This window comes from Polypterus senegalus, chromosome 6 (assembly GCF_016835505.1).
Source record: "Polypterus senegalus isolate Bchr_013 chromosome 6, ASM1683550v1, whole genome shotgun sequence".
Classification (NCBI taxonomy): Eukaryota; Metazoa; Chordata; class Cladistia; order Polypteriformes; family Polypteridae; genus Polypterus; species Polypterus senegalus.
Genome location: NC_053159.1, coordinates 97,280,342 through 97,299,016, shown reverse-complemented (window position 1 = coordinate 97,299,016; position 18,675 = coordinate 97,280,342). Strand labels below are relative to the sequence as shown.

General features: G+C 37.9%; 1 protein-coding gene across 4 annotated transcripts in view; it reads left to right on the top strand.

Annotated features, from left to right (window-relative positions):
* LOC120531316 (linker for activation of T-cells family member 2-like) overlaps positions 1 to 18,675 on the top strand; it is a 100,948-nt gene that overhangs the window by 11,568 nt on the left and 70,705 nt on the right. The window contains exon 1 of one of the 4 annotated variants that reach the window (XM_039756604.1): positions 18,134 to 18,222. The exons of the other annotated variants lie outside the window; for them this stretch is intronic. The gene's annotated coding sequence lies outside the window, so the exon portion shown is untranslated. Of the gene's footprint in view, positions 1 to 18,133; positions 18,223 to 18,675 lie in introns of those variants that run through there. 4 annotated transcript variants of the gene reach the window in all.

Sequence of the window (18,675 nt, the reverse complement as noted above, 5' to 3'; positions counted from 1 at the left end):
TTATGTTAAATTTCTAAATGGCATCAATCTGCTCTCAGCAGTAGGCAAGATTTACATGAATTACACAAAAATACCAGCTTGCTGTTGGGTGAAAAGTCTGCCAAAAAACACAAGTATTGAAAGCCTAGAATTCTTACCTGTGTGAACACATCAACGCCTGCCTACCAAAGATGTCTTGAAGTGTCTGGTGATAGTACACACACACGTGATGTGAGTCCCTGAATACACACTTCTTAAATTAGCCCACCAGGAGTGCCTCTTAAAATGCGATCTCTAACCTAAATCTCACTTGCAGCTGACCCTCTTTTTGTGAGTCACATAACACAAAGCTATTGTACTACTACTGTAGTTTCTTCTGAAATTGAAATGTTATTTTTAATAAAAAAATCTAACTTGCCTAGTAGTGTGCAACTGGCGGCAATGCTCGTGGTGGTTAGCAGAAATAATAGTAATAATAAACCTAGGTTCTCCCGCTGTCTTAGTGTTTTCTGGTCAGCTTGCTGGGGACTACGCAGTGATGCCCTTGAGCCTCACCAAGATTAATGTTGTGGCACCAAATAATTCTCACTAATTTTCTCCTGCTAAATCATAGACATTCTGCCACTTGTTTGCAGTCTCGGTCCTTGAGACCCCTGAGGTTTTAATTCCGTGTTTCACAAACAGCGAGTAATTTTTTCTAATTGTTTAATTAGTTCATCTTTATTCTTCTCTTATTCTACATATAGAAAAGAGAAGCAGTATAAGGTTTACAATTGTTAGAAAGTTATAAATGTATGTATTATCCACACTCACCTTGGTATTTTTTTCATTGACATTTCTGGAAATTAAATTCTTCTGGGGCCATACCAGAAGTTTCCTTCATGTGTGCAGACTTCTCTAATGTTAACTTTAACTTGGCCATCTAGTGATATCTTTGACTAGCGAGACATGCAAGTTCAGATACGGTTTGCATTAAAAAGAAAACCTCAATTAAAGAATGGGTTGTTGGCACGTGGTCTGTCTCATTTGTCATCAGATTATTGTGATACTCTCTGACTTTGACAAATTGCAGCAATACAGATTTAAACATTAAGTAAACTGACAGCCTCGTAACCAACCATTGCTCAACAAAATGTATTGGCTATGCACTGCCGAAATTGAAACAGCAGCATCTCAAGTTCAAAACTGAATGGCTTGAAGGTGAAAAAGAGCAAGCCACAGTTTTAACCACTGTGTGGCCATGTGTTTCTGCAACCAATACTGCACACTTCTTTGAAACAAGGGCATCATGTTGATGATTTATTTTTCAAAGTAGAATGAGCACTCCTAAGACTTCCTTCGTGTCTCATGGTCCTTTTTAGCAGTAGGTGAAGGTCAAGGAGGTGCTCAGCCCTATCAGCATAATCTCATGTGCATGCATTCCTGATATTGATCTCTCTTTTATTTATTTATTTTATTTGGTACTGGACTTTTTGGACATCTTCACTGGCTTCCACTGCATAGCCTTGAATGGGAGAAATTCAAAATAAAAAAGGCAGTCCTTATTGTAATTCTGAGAATAAGCAGCTACCACCATCAAGTCCCATCACCAAACTTGAAAATTCAGGTTGTATGTGTGCACACACATCCAAGAGTAAACCTTGAAAACTGCAGGCCAAATAGGACTAGACCCTCAAGCAGAAGCAGGATTGCAGCACCTAGCATGAAGATAATTTCAGTCAGTCATTGTCCAACCCACCATATCCTAACACAGGGTCAAGCTATAGAGCCAATCCCAGTCAGCAAAGGACACAAGGCAGGAACCAACTCTGGGCAGGGTGCCAGCCCACCATATGGCACACACACACACACGCCTACTAGGGACAATTTAGGATTGTCAATACACCGAACCTGCATGTCTTTGGACTGTGGGAGGAAAGCAGAGCACCCAGAGGAAATCCACGCAGACACAGGGAGACCCGGGAAGTGAACTCGGGTCTCCTAACTGTGAGGCAGCAGCACTACCACTGCGCTGCCCAAGATAATTTCACATACTACAAAAAGAAATATTTTACATACAATATATTATATTGAATACATGATGGAAAATTGTAAAAAAATGGACAGAAGGGCAAGCATGAGTGTTATTATAAACATTTTAATAAGTTTAATGACTAAGGGAAACTTCTTAATTATTTTGCATAATATGTGGTGCTGCTGTGCCCCACTGGCCCTTAAGGCAGAAACACCATTGGCTGTATTCTCTGTAAAGAATTTGCCCCTGCTACCCTATGGCTCTCTTCAATGCATCAGCACTGGCTGCCTATTTTCCTGGAGTGTCTTTAGAACACACTACTGAGCTTGCTATGCTGTTTTTACTGGATTGACAATGTGTTTTGCTTTATAAATAAAAATAAAATTAAAGCATATTTTTTACATAATTTCAAGTTCTTAACTCACTTTGTCATTTTCCTATTAATTCACACTTTTCTGTGGAGTGTCCACCCTTAATTCCTTTTTAATTAATTTTCTAACAATGACATTTAACAATGAATGAAGCAGACATCAAGTCAAATGTTGAAAGGCTGAAGCTATTTCAGTTTCAGACCCATTACCTTGATAATTTGGGAAAAAAGAGCCTAAATATCTAAAACCAGTTTGCATGCTCTTCCTGTGTCTGTGTGGGTTTCCTCCTTTTGTCCAAAGATATGCATGGCAGGTGAACTGGAGATGCTAAATTGGCTGTAGTATGTTTGATGTGTGTGTGTGTGTGTGTTTGTCTTGTGATGAACTAGCACCCTGTCCAGGGTTTGTTCCAGCCTTGCACCCTGTGCCAGCTGAGATAGACTCCAGCCCCCTGCAATTCTAGATTAAGCAGGTTAGAAAATTACATGACACTAGCCGAAGCCCGACGTAGCATACGGCGGTGTAAGAATAGGAACGGAAAACGGTCAGAAAGGAATTCAGTATAAAGGCTTAGGACACCACCGTCGCAGTGTAACGAAAATAGCAAGGAGCGAAACCAATGCCAATGGTCGAGAGAGTACCTTCCTGTAGCAGGCTCTGGAAAACACAGACCTATATAGATAGATGCCGCATTCACTGTGTTGCCCAGTCGACACGATAAGTCAGTGTGTCCGCCCTATTGCGACTGGTAAAAGTGCTAATACAGGTAGACGTGGAAACCGGGTTCTCTGATAAAAAAAAAATAACGTTTTAAACAGTATCGTTTACATACAACAGATTTTGGCAAATTGTTCACATGCAATTATTTATATCCATTTATACACTAAATGCGTGTGTATCCCATGGTCTTAGAGTTGGTGGGCGGGGATCCGTGAGTTGGCGGGCGTGGCTCTATGTCTTGCTTGCCCTTAGTTAGAGTTGGTAGGCGGGGCTCTGTGAGTCGGCGATCGTGGCTCTCTGTCTTGCGTGCGGTGTTAAGTGAACGTGGCTCAGAGGCGCATGTGGACTATTCCACAGATGAAAGCGACTGAGGCTGTGTTTGGTGAGTTGTTGCGTGCCTCGAAAGCGACGTTGGACTAGAGAGGACGGTTATAGTCGGCATGCGTCGCTCTATCGTGCGTATCCCATGACGCAGTAGGAGGGTTAGAGTTGGTGGGCAGGGCTCTGTCGAGCGTATCCCATGGTCTTAGAGTTGGCGGGGGGGCTCTGTCTTGCTTGCACTCAGTGTCTTGCGTGCTCTTAGTGAATTATATATATAGATTCCAATAAAATATAGCAAAGTCAGTTTGGAGGTTTCTGGTGTCAAGGCTTTCATCTTTCTCTTTTGTTTCTTCTGGTGTTTACTTCATTGATTGTTGTCTAATTGCAGGTGCAAACACCACAGAAATAAAGTGAGTTATTAGGAATGGGACAAAAGAGAGTTAAGAACTGGAAACTATGGATATTTCATAATTTCCTATTATCGTAAATGTCACACTATGTTTTTTGTCTAAATGCTGAATAATACAAGAAAAAAGGGCCAACAGATTAAACAATCATATAAACTGAAGGTAAAAGTACCTACTGTTGAACAAAAACCTGCAGGGGTTCTCAGGACTATGACTTGAGACCACTGCCTTACGTGGTCATTCTTTCTCTGTATACATGTGGATCACAGCCATTTCCACCACTCTTTAAAACTAACATGAACACTGTAGTTCCACCTATCCTTCCATTCTAGCCTAGATAACCTTGTAACTCTAAGTAATACTTCTTCAGAGATTTATTAAATGAAGCAACATAATACTTTGGCACCAAAGAAAACACATCTCTCACCACAGAAAATTTTTGATCTGCCACTGTGGAGGATGCCTCTGGTCAAGTGATTTGATTAGTGTTATGGTTTTAGCAGCATGGTTGCAGTAGAATTTATTCTTTTTTTTATACAACAAATTGCTCCTCTCACATTACACAAAACTACATTTCAGGTTGCAATCAATTGAGCTAGACACACTTTTCTGATCGCTGCAGATGTACTTACTTATATCTACTTACAGCCGGCTTCCTTTAATCCAATCTGTATCCTCTTGGGCTCCTTCTGTTCATCCACACTGGATAATCTCAAGTCTCAGGGATGAACTAATATCCTGGGAGAGTAAGTGTGTGCATAAAGGTGTTCTGTAATAGGCTGGTATCAGCTGGTGGTCTCTTTCAATCATATGTGTGATGCTACTGGGACCCTATGATTTGAACTACTATAGATTAAGCAGTGACCAATGTAAGGATATGCCGGTTTAATGAATTAAAAGTGAATAACATGTATTGTACTGTATACACTATAGTATGTTACTAAATTTAAATGTGTTCCAAGATGCTGAATGCTGATGAGCATGTTTATTAGATAGTAATGTTAAACTTGATGAAGACTGCGGTGGGCTGGCACCCTGTCCGGGGTTTGTTTCCTGCCTTGTGCCCTGTGTTGGCTGGAATTGGCTCCAGCAGACCCCCGTGACCCTGTGGTTGGGATGTTGCGGGTTGTATAATGGATGGATGGAAACTTGATAAAGAATGCATGAATGCAATATGAAGATGTTTTCTGATAGGTAAAAGGTTTAGAAAAAGTTGAGACTAAAATAATAACAAAAGACACACAACTGTACTCCAGTCAGTCACCTGTACTTATCTCATTGTCTCATTCGAGTATAAACCTGTATATATATAAAAGCCAAATACCACTGACTCACTCATCACAAAATCTCCAGAACCATGAGGACTTGGGACTTGAAATTTGGAATGTAGGTTACCCTTGGCTCATAGGTGCTTGCTAAGAAATGGTTTTAAAAATTTTGTGGTTCAAGCTTCAAGTTTTATAGACCTGTTTGTATCTCTGTCCACTTTTGACGAGAGAACTACTTAACGGATTTAGACTGGGTTTTTTTCTATAATTTGCTTGAACATTCTGTTGATTTTGCGACTTTCTCATTGTGCTTAGCATCATAGTTTGCTTGTGGTACCGATTTATTTGTGCGAATCCGAGAGAGACTCATTGGGCTGTGGGGAGGGGGCGGAGCCTTCCTCGGTCATGTGTCTGCCTCTGGGCGTAATCTTAATTCCGCTTAGTTAGCAAACCAGAGAGCTACTTAACAGATTTAGATCTTTTTTTTTTCTATAATTTGCTTGAACATTTTGTGACTTCTCTCACTGTGCTAAGAATCATACTTCACTTGCAGGAGCGATATGTTCGTGCTAATCCAAGACAGAGGCTGTGCGCCAAGGGGAGGGAGAGGAGTGACATCAGGAGTAGACAGCTGGGAGGAGCCCTCGTCAATGTCCTGTTTCACTAATAAGCGGGCGGAGCCACGGAGGACAGCTAGTTTACTTAATAAAGCTAACATCACATCATCTGGCCACCTCTGATTTTATCTAAGCTGTTACTTCAGCTTTCTGCTGTATAATTTTTGAAGAAAGAAATATTTCTTAAAAATTATCTTGCTTTATAGTCACATAGTTCAAATATGAAGTGTGATTTTTTTGTTTCACGTGTGAATTAAATTATTTTTCAAATACCTAATAAGTCCAACCCTTTATCCATTTATATAACCTTTCTAGTCCACATTTAAGGTATGTAATGTTGGAGCTCATCACAGAATCACTGGGCACAAGAAAGAAAACAACCCTCCATGTGGTGTCAGTCTATCAGATGTTGTTAAAAGGGCATATTCAGTTTCAAATGATCATTAAAACGATTTTCAGCTTGAAATAGGGCATAACTGACTTATAGAATCCTATAACACTTGCGTACTTTTGTTTTTATTGTTAGTTTACTTATATTTCATATTACTGTTGCTCTTATTATTTTTTCCTGTTTTTGTTTCATTTCAACTCTACAATTCAGTTCTGACCAGGCTGAATAAACAGTAAGAACCAACCAAAAGAAATTAGAAAGTGTGATGCCAATAGTTACATAACAATTTAGACTGAAAAGATTATTTTGACAATTTGGACCTGTTGATTGCTGGAATAGGCTGCAGCAGCCGCACGACCCTGCCCTGAATAAACAGGTTAAGAGGTTGGATGGATGGATGGATGCTCATGCTTCTAAAACTCTATACCTATGTGTTCTTTTGCATATATGACTGTAAGCCACATCACAGGTGATTCTATAATGTGACCCTCTCTATTGTATAACTCACTTCTTACAAGTGAACCAGGAAATGATGATTAGAAACCCATGAACTGAAACAAAACCTAACAGAAAATGTCATAAATGCATATAACATGTATTTAATCCCATAAAGTCATCAATTTACTAAACATGCTAATAATGGCAGCGACAGGTACAAAGCAGCAACCAGGTTATTATAGTATGACGTTCAATTACAGGGCAAATTCACATCCACACACTCACACTAGTTGAGTTTACAATTAACTATCAACCTACACACGCACACACTTTTGCAATATGCAGGGAAACACTGGACTCCATGGAGAAAACCCGTGTAGAAACCTGATAGAACATGCAAGCTCTGCGCAAGAAGTGAACAGCCTGGGGTTTGAGCTCAGTCTCTGGGACCTGTGAGGCAGTAGTTTTAACAAACAGCCAGAGTGTGGCCAAAGTGTGGCCCTGTTTAGAACCAGTTGTGAGTAATGTTAGCTTTAGGAAGAAGTGGAGTAGAATGAAAGTGGGTCTTTATATTGGCAGTGTGACCCGTAGACACAAGACCAAAGGGCTATTTCTTTTTATGAATCCTCTGAAAGTCTGTATCTGCAGTTGTTCACTCACTATTATTAAAGAAATCCCAAACTACTGCTGTAAACAGTTATGTTCTATATGACCACAATGAACTCCTGTTTAGGTTTTCATAACATTGATTACTTTAATCAATTTTTGACTCCACTGCAAGAATTGTACCTAGGTACATTATATGTCCTTTAAGAATATAACTTTAAGGCAAAAGGACAAAGTGCTGACCACATGCTTGATGGTAGTGTACAAGAAACTTTACAAAACTACTTTTACTTTACAATAGAGATGAAACCACTCAGAATAAGAAGAGCATAAAATTAACCGGCTTATCTTTTTCTACAAATTGCATCAATTTGTAGCTTGCATCTGATCTGCTAAACACAAAAGAAGTACTGGGCTTTTCTGAGTATTAAGATATGAGCTTATGGTCACAGCGGTTTCCTGTACTTCAGTACAGACTCTGTTATTTAGGTAGTCATTACTCATGAACAATTGACTGCATTTTGAAAAACTTCAAGTGATGTAGGCATCCATTAGAAACATTCAATCTGCCTATTTTTTACAATTTAGTTGTCCATATTTTTTATACATTTTGCAGCCAAATATTCCATCATGAATAATCACACTGACATGAATTCGTAAAAGAGATGTTAATTAACTAATGGAGGCTGGATACAGCCTTCTCGCTATGAATCAATGGATATTTTTATGTACATTCTTATTAAAGAGTTTCTGTTGTAACTCATATTTCTGTGATTTTTCAATTTAAAGATCAAAGACAGAGCTTTTTAAACATTTCAATAATTTTTAGGTCTGCAAAGATTCTCCATGAAATCTATATACATAAAAGTCAATGTATGTATGTATGTTCCAGCATCACGTCCGAACGGCTGGAGCGATTTTCATGAAACTTGGTACACATGTTCCTCATTGGTCGACTAAAGATACTGTAGGATGAAATCAGTTGTAACCCACCCCCTTCTGGGTAGGGTGGGGGGTGATCTTGCGGTCTTGTGTGCATGTTATCATCCAGTTGACACTCGGAACGACCACCAGAGGGCGAACTGGAGGCGACTGCCAGCATTCTTTATGTTTGAGCGCCACCGTGCCCCTGTTGCATTTGAAATTAAATAGAGTTCTTCGCGTGCAAGTGTGTGTGTCTGTCTGGCCCGGAAGTGAGAGGTAGAGTCTGGGTGAGGGCTCCAGCTCAGAGGATATGCAAGCGAGGCCAGCACACTGGCAAAACGAAACCTCCTAAGAAAGACAGTCGCTTAGCTGCTAATGCACAAACAAAAGCAAGCACTTCGGCAACACGAATCCTCATAGCAGAGAGATGCCCAGCGTAGTTCTGACAATTTCAATACATTCTAGGATCCCGTGCGGCTTACAAAGTTAGTATATACCAGGCGACTTTATTTTTGAGCAGAATCGCACCCCTGTTGCTTTTCAAATTAAATAGAGTTGGCCAGTTCCGAGTGTCAGCTACATGATAACATACATACAAGACCACAAGACAACGACATTAGTGAGTCTTTATTTCTTAATTTATTTCTATTTTTAACGTTGTGTTTTTTAAATTAGGTTTTTCTCAAACAATTAAAAAAACACGAGGGCGAAAAGGAGGTGACTGCCAGCATTCTTTATGTTTGAGCACCACCGCACCGCTGTTGCTTTTCAAATTAAATACATTTGGCCGGTTCCGAGCATCAACTGGATGATAACATACATACAACACCGCAAGACAAGCACATTAGTGAGTCTATGCATCCATCCACTATCCAACCCGCTATATCCTAACTACAGGGTCACAGGGGTCTGCTGGAGCCAATCTCAGCCAACACAGGGTGCAAGGCAGGATACAAACCCCGGGCAGGGCGTCAGCCCACCGCAGATAACCCACGCAGTCAGGGGGAGAACATGCAAACTCCACGCAGGAAGGACTCTGGAAGTAAACCCAGGTTTATTGTTCGTTTATTTTTATTTTTAAAATTGTTTTTTTAATAATGTTTTTCTCAAACAATTAAAAAAAACTTTATTTTTCTCCCGTGCAACGCTGGGTATTTCAGCTAGTAAACAATAAAACTATTTTGTTTCACACATCACCATATAGGAACTTTTCTCTGGCTAAAGTGAACGGTGTTTATTTTATATTGTTATTGCTTAGTCAGCATAATAAAGATTATTTAATTTCATATTTATACAGTTGTACATACTAGCATACTGAGTATTTACTTTGGTGTGGCATTCTGCCCTACATTAAAGTTGATTTTATGTCACATTTTCACATCTTTAAATCATACAAATTTTTTTTCACTGTTCTTCTTTAAATTTTAATGTTTTAAACAAACAAAATGTCCTGTCATTATGGCTACATTATACGTTTTTAAATCTGTATTTTAATCGGTTTTACTGTATAGTAAATTGTCATTTGCTTCATAGTTTCACTAATTTAAGTATACTAATAATTTTAAATGTTAAAAGTGTTCCTATTTCATCTTACACTTTCAAATATAAAGGTGCCAGAGCGGTTCTTCAGAGAAATGCCATAGTGGAAGCATTTTTGGTTCCCAAAAGACCCACCCACATGACAGTTCCAGTAAGAACTGTTACTTATTTAGATCTGTAACACGCCCCATACGGTAAAGAACCATAAAGAGATAACAGATTTGTGAAATACCAGTGGGTTGTAACTTTAACAGGACCCTCACTGGCCACAATAACACAGGCTAAGTCAAGGTTTTCTTAATCTGTTATGTCCTGCTAAACAGCCTACCATGCATTAACGATTTCAGTTTTTTTCTGCATATTAGAAAGTTTTTCAAAGCAGAATGACCAACTTCATATGCAAAGAACTCTTCCCAGTATGGAATGCTTCTTTATGAAGCAATAGTTCTACGAGGAACCACACAATCCAGTAAAGAACCAATAAAGAAGTTTATAAGAATGTAGTAAAGTAAACAGAGCACAAGAGTGTTTCACATTTTTTATGATTAAAGCACCTTTATTTCAAATTTTTAAATACAAATCTACCTGAGAATTTGAATACAAAAAGCAATATTATATCAGGTCTAAATGAAATATTAAAAAGCAAAGTCAAGCTCACAAAAAATTAATATAAAGCAAAAGAGACAATGATAATAAAAATATGAAATAAAGGAAATTTCTCCACAGTTAAAAACATAATGCAGAGGGATGTATGCATTACTAACACACCATCCCAATTTAAAAATGTTTAGTATCCAATTATTCACTTTAATGAACATAAAGAATTAATATTTATACTGCCTTCTACAGAAGCTTATTCCTGACATTTAAAAAAAAGATTGTTTTACTGTGCAAAAGTATTGCATTATTTTGAATACACCTTGCCTGCTGCTGCTGCCATCATCATGCACTTGTGTGTTTTCGTCATCTAGTGACAGCTGTTGAAGGAGAGGTTAAGCATGTATGTAGTTTGCAATCAAGCAACAAGAACTGAACAAGTTACAGGAAAGCATTTAGTTTTTATTAGGTCCCAGTTTATGATAAGTTTAGTACAGATGTATTACATAGGCAGAGAGGTAGCACAAAACAGTGCTAGAGTCTCCATGGGATTTTATGCTGTCCTTCTGCATTTGTGGATTGATTTTGTATTAATGAGTGCGCTTAACGTGCATATAGTTACCTCTTTTAACACTGAATACAGGACATGTGTCAGCAATACTTTTCAATTAATAAAAATGTTCTTCATGTGCTGTGAAGTAAAAACAACCATCCACTGTTTCAAAATATCTATAGCAAATAATTGGATTAAAACTAAACAAATAGTTTATTTCTAGGCTTTTGTTACTGGATGTTGTGCAGCACATTCTTTTGTGATTGGGTGTGTGACTGATCACATCTAAGAGGTTGGCATACTGTCTTCCACTTTTGCTTCTTGCCTTACACCCAGGGCTGCTGCTGTGATAAATCTCTGGTTCCTTGTGATCCTAAACTGGCAGATTAAATTCACCCCTCAGCGCACAAAGGTTTAAATACACAGTATATGCATATAGTATCTGTTCAAGTCTTGTCACATAACCTCCAAATCACTTGTGTCATTAGATGACAGTAGCACAGTGTTACTGACTACAACAAGAAATGTCTTTGCAAAATAATGCAATAATAGAGGGAATGTAGTTGAACAAGTTGAACCACATACTGAACGTGGGTGAACAAATTTAACTTAAAAAATGTTTTTCATTCAGTGCATAAAACGTAAATATAAATTGAGCAATTTACCTTTATAAATTTCAATAATCTTGTAAATGTGTCCCCTGCAAAGCTTAGACAATCAATTGACTATCCAGGGGCTGGGGTATCAAATGAAGCATCAATGCAAGTGAGGAAATGACACGCAATCAACGACTGAGGGCTTTTGGTGCTGGTGTGACACTATAGAATGAAACACAGTCCACGACCTTTGTCTCCCGTAACAATTGCAGTTCTAGAAAGGATGCATCACAGAGATAAATTGCTGCACTACTACCAAGACTGACAGAAGGAGAGGTGAGCTGAGTGTAAGCAGCAGGTGTTGCATCAAATCTGTCTCCCTTGTCCCTCCCTGACAAAAATGTCAATCGAAACTATACTGTTTTCACATAGATGCGCTATAACAGAGGTAAACTCAAATCATGACTGGCTCTTACATACAAAGGACAGTTTACAGTACCTCTGTTATAGTATGTCTATGTGAAAACAGCAGTGTCAAATGCCGTGGGGGGTTTGGGAATGTGAACGCCGCTGAGAGAATAAAACTGAATAAAAAAAAAAAAAACAAAGCTAACCTTTACAAGTATCATAAATTATATCAACTGTTACAGACTGGAATCAAATGTATGTTTTAATTCTAAAATAGTAAGAATACGTTCAGCTCACTTTTCAAAACTGACTTGTCCGGGATCTAACCCATGATGTTTAGAATACCAGTCAATAGCTGATACTGTTGCGCCACCGAAGCATTTGTAGCAAATGCATGTCAATGTCGCACCCTAATGCGGGTTGTTTTTCTTCAGTTATATTCTTGAATAGAAGTGCACTTGTTCTGTTATATTTATACCTTTTGTGAAAGTGTTTCTTTGATATTTGGAATTCAGGCTTCACACATTATACTCTTCATGTCTACATTTTGTCAATTATTGCTAAAAAATGAAAAACATTTCGTTGTAGACACGGAATACGCATGAAATGCAAGTGTTCCAAATAACGATATAGTATTTATAAAAGGTGTCATTTTGCTTGACTTCTCACTCTATACAACTCTATGCAACTGACATGCAGGTAAACAGAATTGAGCTGAGAAAACTGTGCAGGGTGGGGGGGATGTGATAGCAGGATGCTTGCTGTTTGCTGCTTATTAACACGTTTAAAGGACAAAAGACGCTCACGGAAAGGTGAGAAGCGATTTAAGTTGAGACGGATCTACAAGTTATTTCGTAGGCTCTGGTAATTCTAGTGTTAAACAATCTGGTTAAAAACTCCACTTCCATCTCTCCTAAACACCTCCATGCTTCCATAGGTATGTCATCTGGACCAATGGCCTTTCCATTTCTCATCCTCAGCAAAGCTGTCCTTACTTCCTCCTTGTTAATCCGTTGCACTTCCTGATTCACTATCTCCACATCGTCCAACCGCTTCTCTCTCTTGTTCTCTTCATTTATCAGCCACTCAAAGTACTCTTTCCATCTGTTCAGAGCGGACTGGGCAGTCTAATGGTCTGGAATCCCTACAGATTTTATTTTTTTCTCCAGCCGTCTGGATTTTTTTTTTTTTTTTCTGTCCACCCTGGCCATTGGACCTTCCTCTTATTCTCTTTTCTATTCTGTATTATGTAAAGCACTTTGAGCTACTGTTTGTATGAAAATGTGCTATATAAATAAATGTTGTTGTTGTTGCTCAACACACTCCTCGCTTGTGAGTATGTTTCCATCTTTATCCTTTGTCACCCTAACCTGCTGCACATCTTTCCCAGCTCGGTCCCTCTTTCTATCCAATCGGTACAGGTCCTTTTCTCCCTCCTTAGTGTCCAACCTCTCATACAACTCATAATACGCCTTTTCTTTAGCTTTTGCCACCTCTCTCTTCACCTTGCTCCTTATCTCCTTGTATTCTTGTCTACTTTCTGCATCTCTCTGACTATCCCACTTCTTCTTTGCCATCCTCTTCCTCTGTATACTCTCCTGTATTTCCTCATTCCACCACCAGGTTTCCTTTTCCTCCTTCCTCTTTCCAGATGTCACACCAAGCACCCTTCTTGCTGTCACCTTTACTACATCTGCTGTAGTTTCCCAGCTGTCTGGTAACTCTTCACTGCCACCTAGTGCCTGTCTCACCTCCTCCCTAAACTCAACCTCTGCAGTCTTCCTTTTTTAACTTCCACCATTTCATCCTTGGCTCTGCCCTCACTCTCTTCATCTTCTTGATCTCCATTGTCATCCTACAGACCACCATCCTATGCTGCTTAACTACACTTTACCCTGCCACCACTTTGCAGTCTTCAATCTCCTTCAGATCAACTGTTCTGCATAGGATGTAATCTACCTGTGTCCATCTTCCTCCACTCTTGTACATCACCCTATGTTCCTCCCTCTTCTTAAAATACGTATTCACCACAGCCATGTCCATCTGTTTGGCAAAATCCACTATCCTCTGACCTTCTTCATTCCTCTCCTTGACACCATACCTACCCATCACCTCCTCGTCTCCACTGTTCCCTTCACCAACATGCCCAATGAAATCCACTCCAATCACCACTTTCTGTCCCTTGGGTACACAGTTCATCACTTCATCCAACTCACTCCAAAAATCTTCTTTCTCACCCATTACACACCAAACTTGCACTAACAACATTCATCATCACACCTCCAATTTCCAGCTTCATAATCATTACTCTGCCTGGCACTCTTTTCACCTTCAAAACACTGGAACAGTAACTCCCATTTCTTCTCCCATCCACACCATGATAGAACAATTTGAATCCACCTCCAATCCACTTGGCCTTACTCCCCTTCCATTTAGTCTCCTGCATGCACAATATATCAACCTTCTTTCTCTCCATCATATCTGCTAACTCTCTCCACTTACCAGTCATACTGCCAGCATTCAAAGTTCCTACCCTCAGTTCCACTCCCTTTACTTTCCTCCTCTCCTCCTGCCTCCGGACACGTCTCCCCCTCTTCTTCTCCTTCTTTGGCCAACAGTAGCCCAATTTCCACCAGCACCCTGTTAGTTAACATACTGGTGACGGTCGTTGTTAACCAGGGGCTCGACCGATCCAGTATGGAAATTTGTATTGTTGTCCACATATTGATTTGGCAAAATTTTACACCGGATGCCCTTCCTGACGTAACCCTCCCCATTTATCCGGGCTTAGGACTGGTGCGAAGAAACACACTGGTTTGTGCATCCCCTGTGGTTGGGTTAATGTACACACATAAACACTGTAGTAAAATAATATTGTATATTCCTGAAAGGAGTAAAAATATATATTCTTAAAAACAAATAAGCTTACCTTTCCTTGGATCACTTAAGTTTCCTTAAAATATTGCTTTCTAAATGAGACCCAGTCCAATGACTGATTTCACTTGAGTACCCCTTGCTCATACTGTACATTGCCTCCTAAAGTCCACGCGGCGAAATTGACATCAGATCTCAAGATGCACGGAAATGTTTCTAACTAAACAGGGTGGCGGCAGTGTATCCAAAATGGTGAATTACAAGTAAATGCTGGTTGTGTGGGTGCCAGAATGAGGAACAAAGGGTTAGATATTGCGCAACATGTCATCAAAATGCAAGGAAGACATGCAGAAACATTTGAAACGTATCTGCTTATCATGTCAACGGTTCCACTTACGATAATATTACACTAATCCTTAACTTCAATGCTTTTGGTCAATTTATCTGACACTTCATCTTCTCATTTTCTTCCTCTTAAAGGCACTAATAGCAGGCAAAACTCTTCTTCTATTCTACAGAGTTTCACATCCTCTGCGGTAACATTATTAGCTATGCAACACTGACCAAACACTGTCACTTATTGATTAAGAGACAATCAACTCATCTGCAGAACGTGCCGCAAAAATAATAAACGTGCTTCGGTCTGCGCGTACAAAGCAGGCTTAAAGCATCAGTTCTGTATGAACTGTACTGTTTTTTTAAACATATTATGTTTACAAATATATACCTAATTTGCTAATATTTCCATTTGTTTGGTTATATTGACAAATATAAAAATGATCGGTGATGTTTAAGGAAATTTGAACTCGGAGAGTCGTTGTCAGGCTTTTCGAAATTGAAAAGTTTCAGAATTTTTATATATTTTTGAATTTGGTATCAACATTTGAACATTGTATGGTAATGTTTAGAAATTGTATATTTAATTTAAATTTAATTTTAATTTACAATTTAATTTTAGCTTCGGTGGGTTGGCACCCTGCCCAGGATTGGTTCCTGCCTTGAGCCCTGTGTTGGCTGGGATTGGCTCCAGCAGACCCCCGTTACCCTGTATTCGGATTCAGCGGGTTAGAAAATGGATGGATGGATGGATTTAATTTTAAACTGTATATTCAATTTTAAGTTTTAATGTACAATTGGTATCGGGGTTAGAGTACGAAAATTAAATTAAAATTTGATACTAACAAGTGCAAATTACATATCAGCATTGTGAACTTGATATCATCATGTGCAGATCTGATATCAATATTTGAAAATATTGTTATAATTTTTCCAAAAATTAGATATCATTTAGAAAAATTAATATAGTATTACAGGCTTATAAATCAAGTGTTAATTAAAAACAAAGTGGACGATTCTTTCACAGCCGTGCTTAAATTTCTTTCTGAATTTTGATATCAGGTCTTTAAAATGTGATATTATGTGCTTAAAATTTGATTTTGATATTCCTAAGGTTAATGTCAGAATTTAAAAACACTGATATTGAAAAGAAATAAGTAGAAATGTCATTTTAAAAATCTGATATCAAAGTTTAGAACCTTGATAATCAGTTTCGTGAAATGCGATATTCATTTTTAAAAGTGTAATTTCTCTAAAAACTACAAAGATAATATATATTAGAACGCTCACCCCAGTTTTTAATAGAAGAACTAAATAAATAATTGTTTCCCACAACTGGTTGAAGTGCACATCTGTCATGCTAACTGTAAAAGTTGGGCTTGATATTAAAATTCAGATTGTTTATATCAAAATTCAAAATGCCAATATCAAAATTAGTAAACTTAAAACACTGCTATCTTGTCATTAACAAAATTAAAATGTCCTTTTACAAAACTATTATCTTGTCATTATCAAAATGAAAAATGTCCAATATCGGTATTTTAAATTCTGATATAAAAAAGTTGATTAAAAGCTAAAAAGGAAATGTATATGGAATAGCCGTGAAGATGATCAGAGTTCTGCAGTAGAGGCCTGCATTTGAAAATCTCAGATTTGATCATAAAAATGAAAGGCTATTAAAAAAAGTTTTTAAGGTGACTTTAAATCACACTTTCATTATTTTACATATAGTAAAAATGCAAACCTTAATATTTTAGTTGTGATTAATCTAGCTTTAATTTCATATTTTGGGGTACCATAAATAAACGTTTTCTTTACGCTGATATTTTCATTTTAGAAGTCTGTGTAATGGGCCTTTGGTTAATTTCTTTTTCATTTTTTTGAACAAACATATGAAGGTGACCTTTATCATAGCTGTGACTTCTCTACACTTTTAGGTGATTTGTGAAAAAGATTGATTTACTTTTTCTTTTAACTGTTTTCAGATGTCATGTATAAAGTGTGTGCATAGATTATAGTGAATATAGTAATGATGCTTTTCAAAAACATTACACATTAGTATGTAATACTTTTAATGCTAAACAAATAAAATGGTGTTTTCACTATTTTTTTATACCATTCCCTGAATATGGTAAATATTTTCTCTTTATGTGATAAAGTCTACCCGAGTATGAGCTGACCATACATAATTCCAACAGTTTTATATTGCTCACTTCTTTTACTACAAAATCATTGCTGCATACAGTTCTTGTAAATTGTCTTTCTTATTATTGTACAGGAAAATTACACTATTCTCACTTACTGTAGTTTGAATTCTTAACAAATATTATCTTCTTAACAAATATTATCTTCACCTCCTCTTTGAGTTTTTTTCATTAATGAAGTCAAATTGAAAGGTTTGTTTGTGCATCCTCCGAAAGACGCTATTCAAATGTCATGACATTTAAGTTGTTATATTTTTCTGTTAGTATGCTACTACCAGTGGAAACAATGGTGCACAGTGTATGCATTGATGAATTCAGCTTCGGTGTTTCATTGCAGAGCATTATTAGCATTCGTATTATGTCTAAAACACTAGCTACATCTTAAATATTTTCATTATATTCTGCATCTGGCAAAACTGCCTCCAGCTGTTGCTTTCAAGTGTTGTTTAGGGTCTACTCTTTGTCCCCTTCTCTTGTCCAGGATGTGACAGTTCTAATGACTTCATGGATCAATTACATTTTTGCCAGATGATTTCCTTCTTGAATATAAACATATGCAAGCTGGGAAGGTTTACCCTAATACCCTGTTTTAGCCCAGTTTAGCCTGATTTATTACTTTATATCAGTTTTCAGTCTAACTTTATACAAATGAAAAAAAATGTGTAGCCTGGTCCCTGCCTCCTATTTCTACAGCATGCCAGACACATGCTTTTCTAGCACCATAAATATTACTAAACAAAATGAAGCAGTTGATTGTCGGCTGCGTTCTCAAAGATCAATGACAAACAAGGTACAGTATGTGTGAAGAGGGCTCATCAAGTACTTTTTTTTTCCTGTTTAGTTTTCAAAGCCTTCCTGATTAGGAGTGTGACTCAGTTATTAGGCAGTGGAGTCCTGAGTGAAGCACTGCACACTCATAGCACACATTCTTATTTTATTTGTCTGGTGCTGAAGGTTTACATTTTTCACTTCCATGTTTTCAACGAGACATTGCTGTCTTGTAAACTGTCATCCTCAGGGACCTGCAGGGGAAACAAAGAGTCTTCCAGGCTTTTTATGGTAAGAAACAAAACCCAGTGGCAGATGTAATTTGTACAGATTTGCTGTAGCTTTGGATGAAGAGTCATTTTAAAAGACTTGACTGTATGCACAAGACTTCTAGGTTATGTTGTTGATGGTATTAAGTTGTGCTTGCCTGGTTAATTTTTCTCTGAGAAAAGTTACTTTTTTGAGGAACAGAGACAAAGTGGTACTTTATCGGTTCAGTTAACAACATACAGTTGGAACTCTTAGTAGCAGTTGTTGTCTCAGTTTAAAAAATAAAATAAAAAAGGAATATTCCATCAATCAAAACATTTAATGTGAATAGAGGAATCATACAATATACAACGGACCAACCACTGATAACCTTATGATTTTCTGATTTAATGTTACAGGTTGGCCTTTGTTTTCTCAATAATATCACCACACAAAATACTTTGTATAGTTAAGAAATAAAAAGTAATGACTATT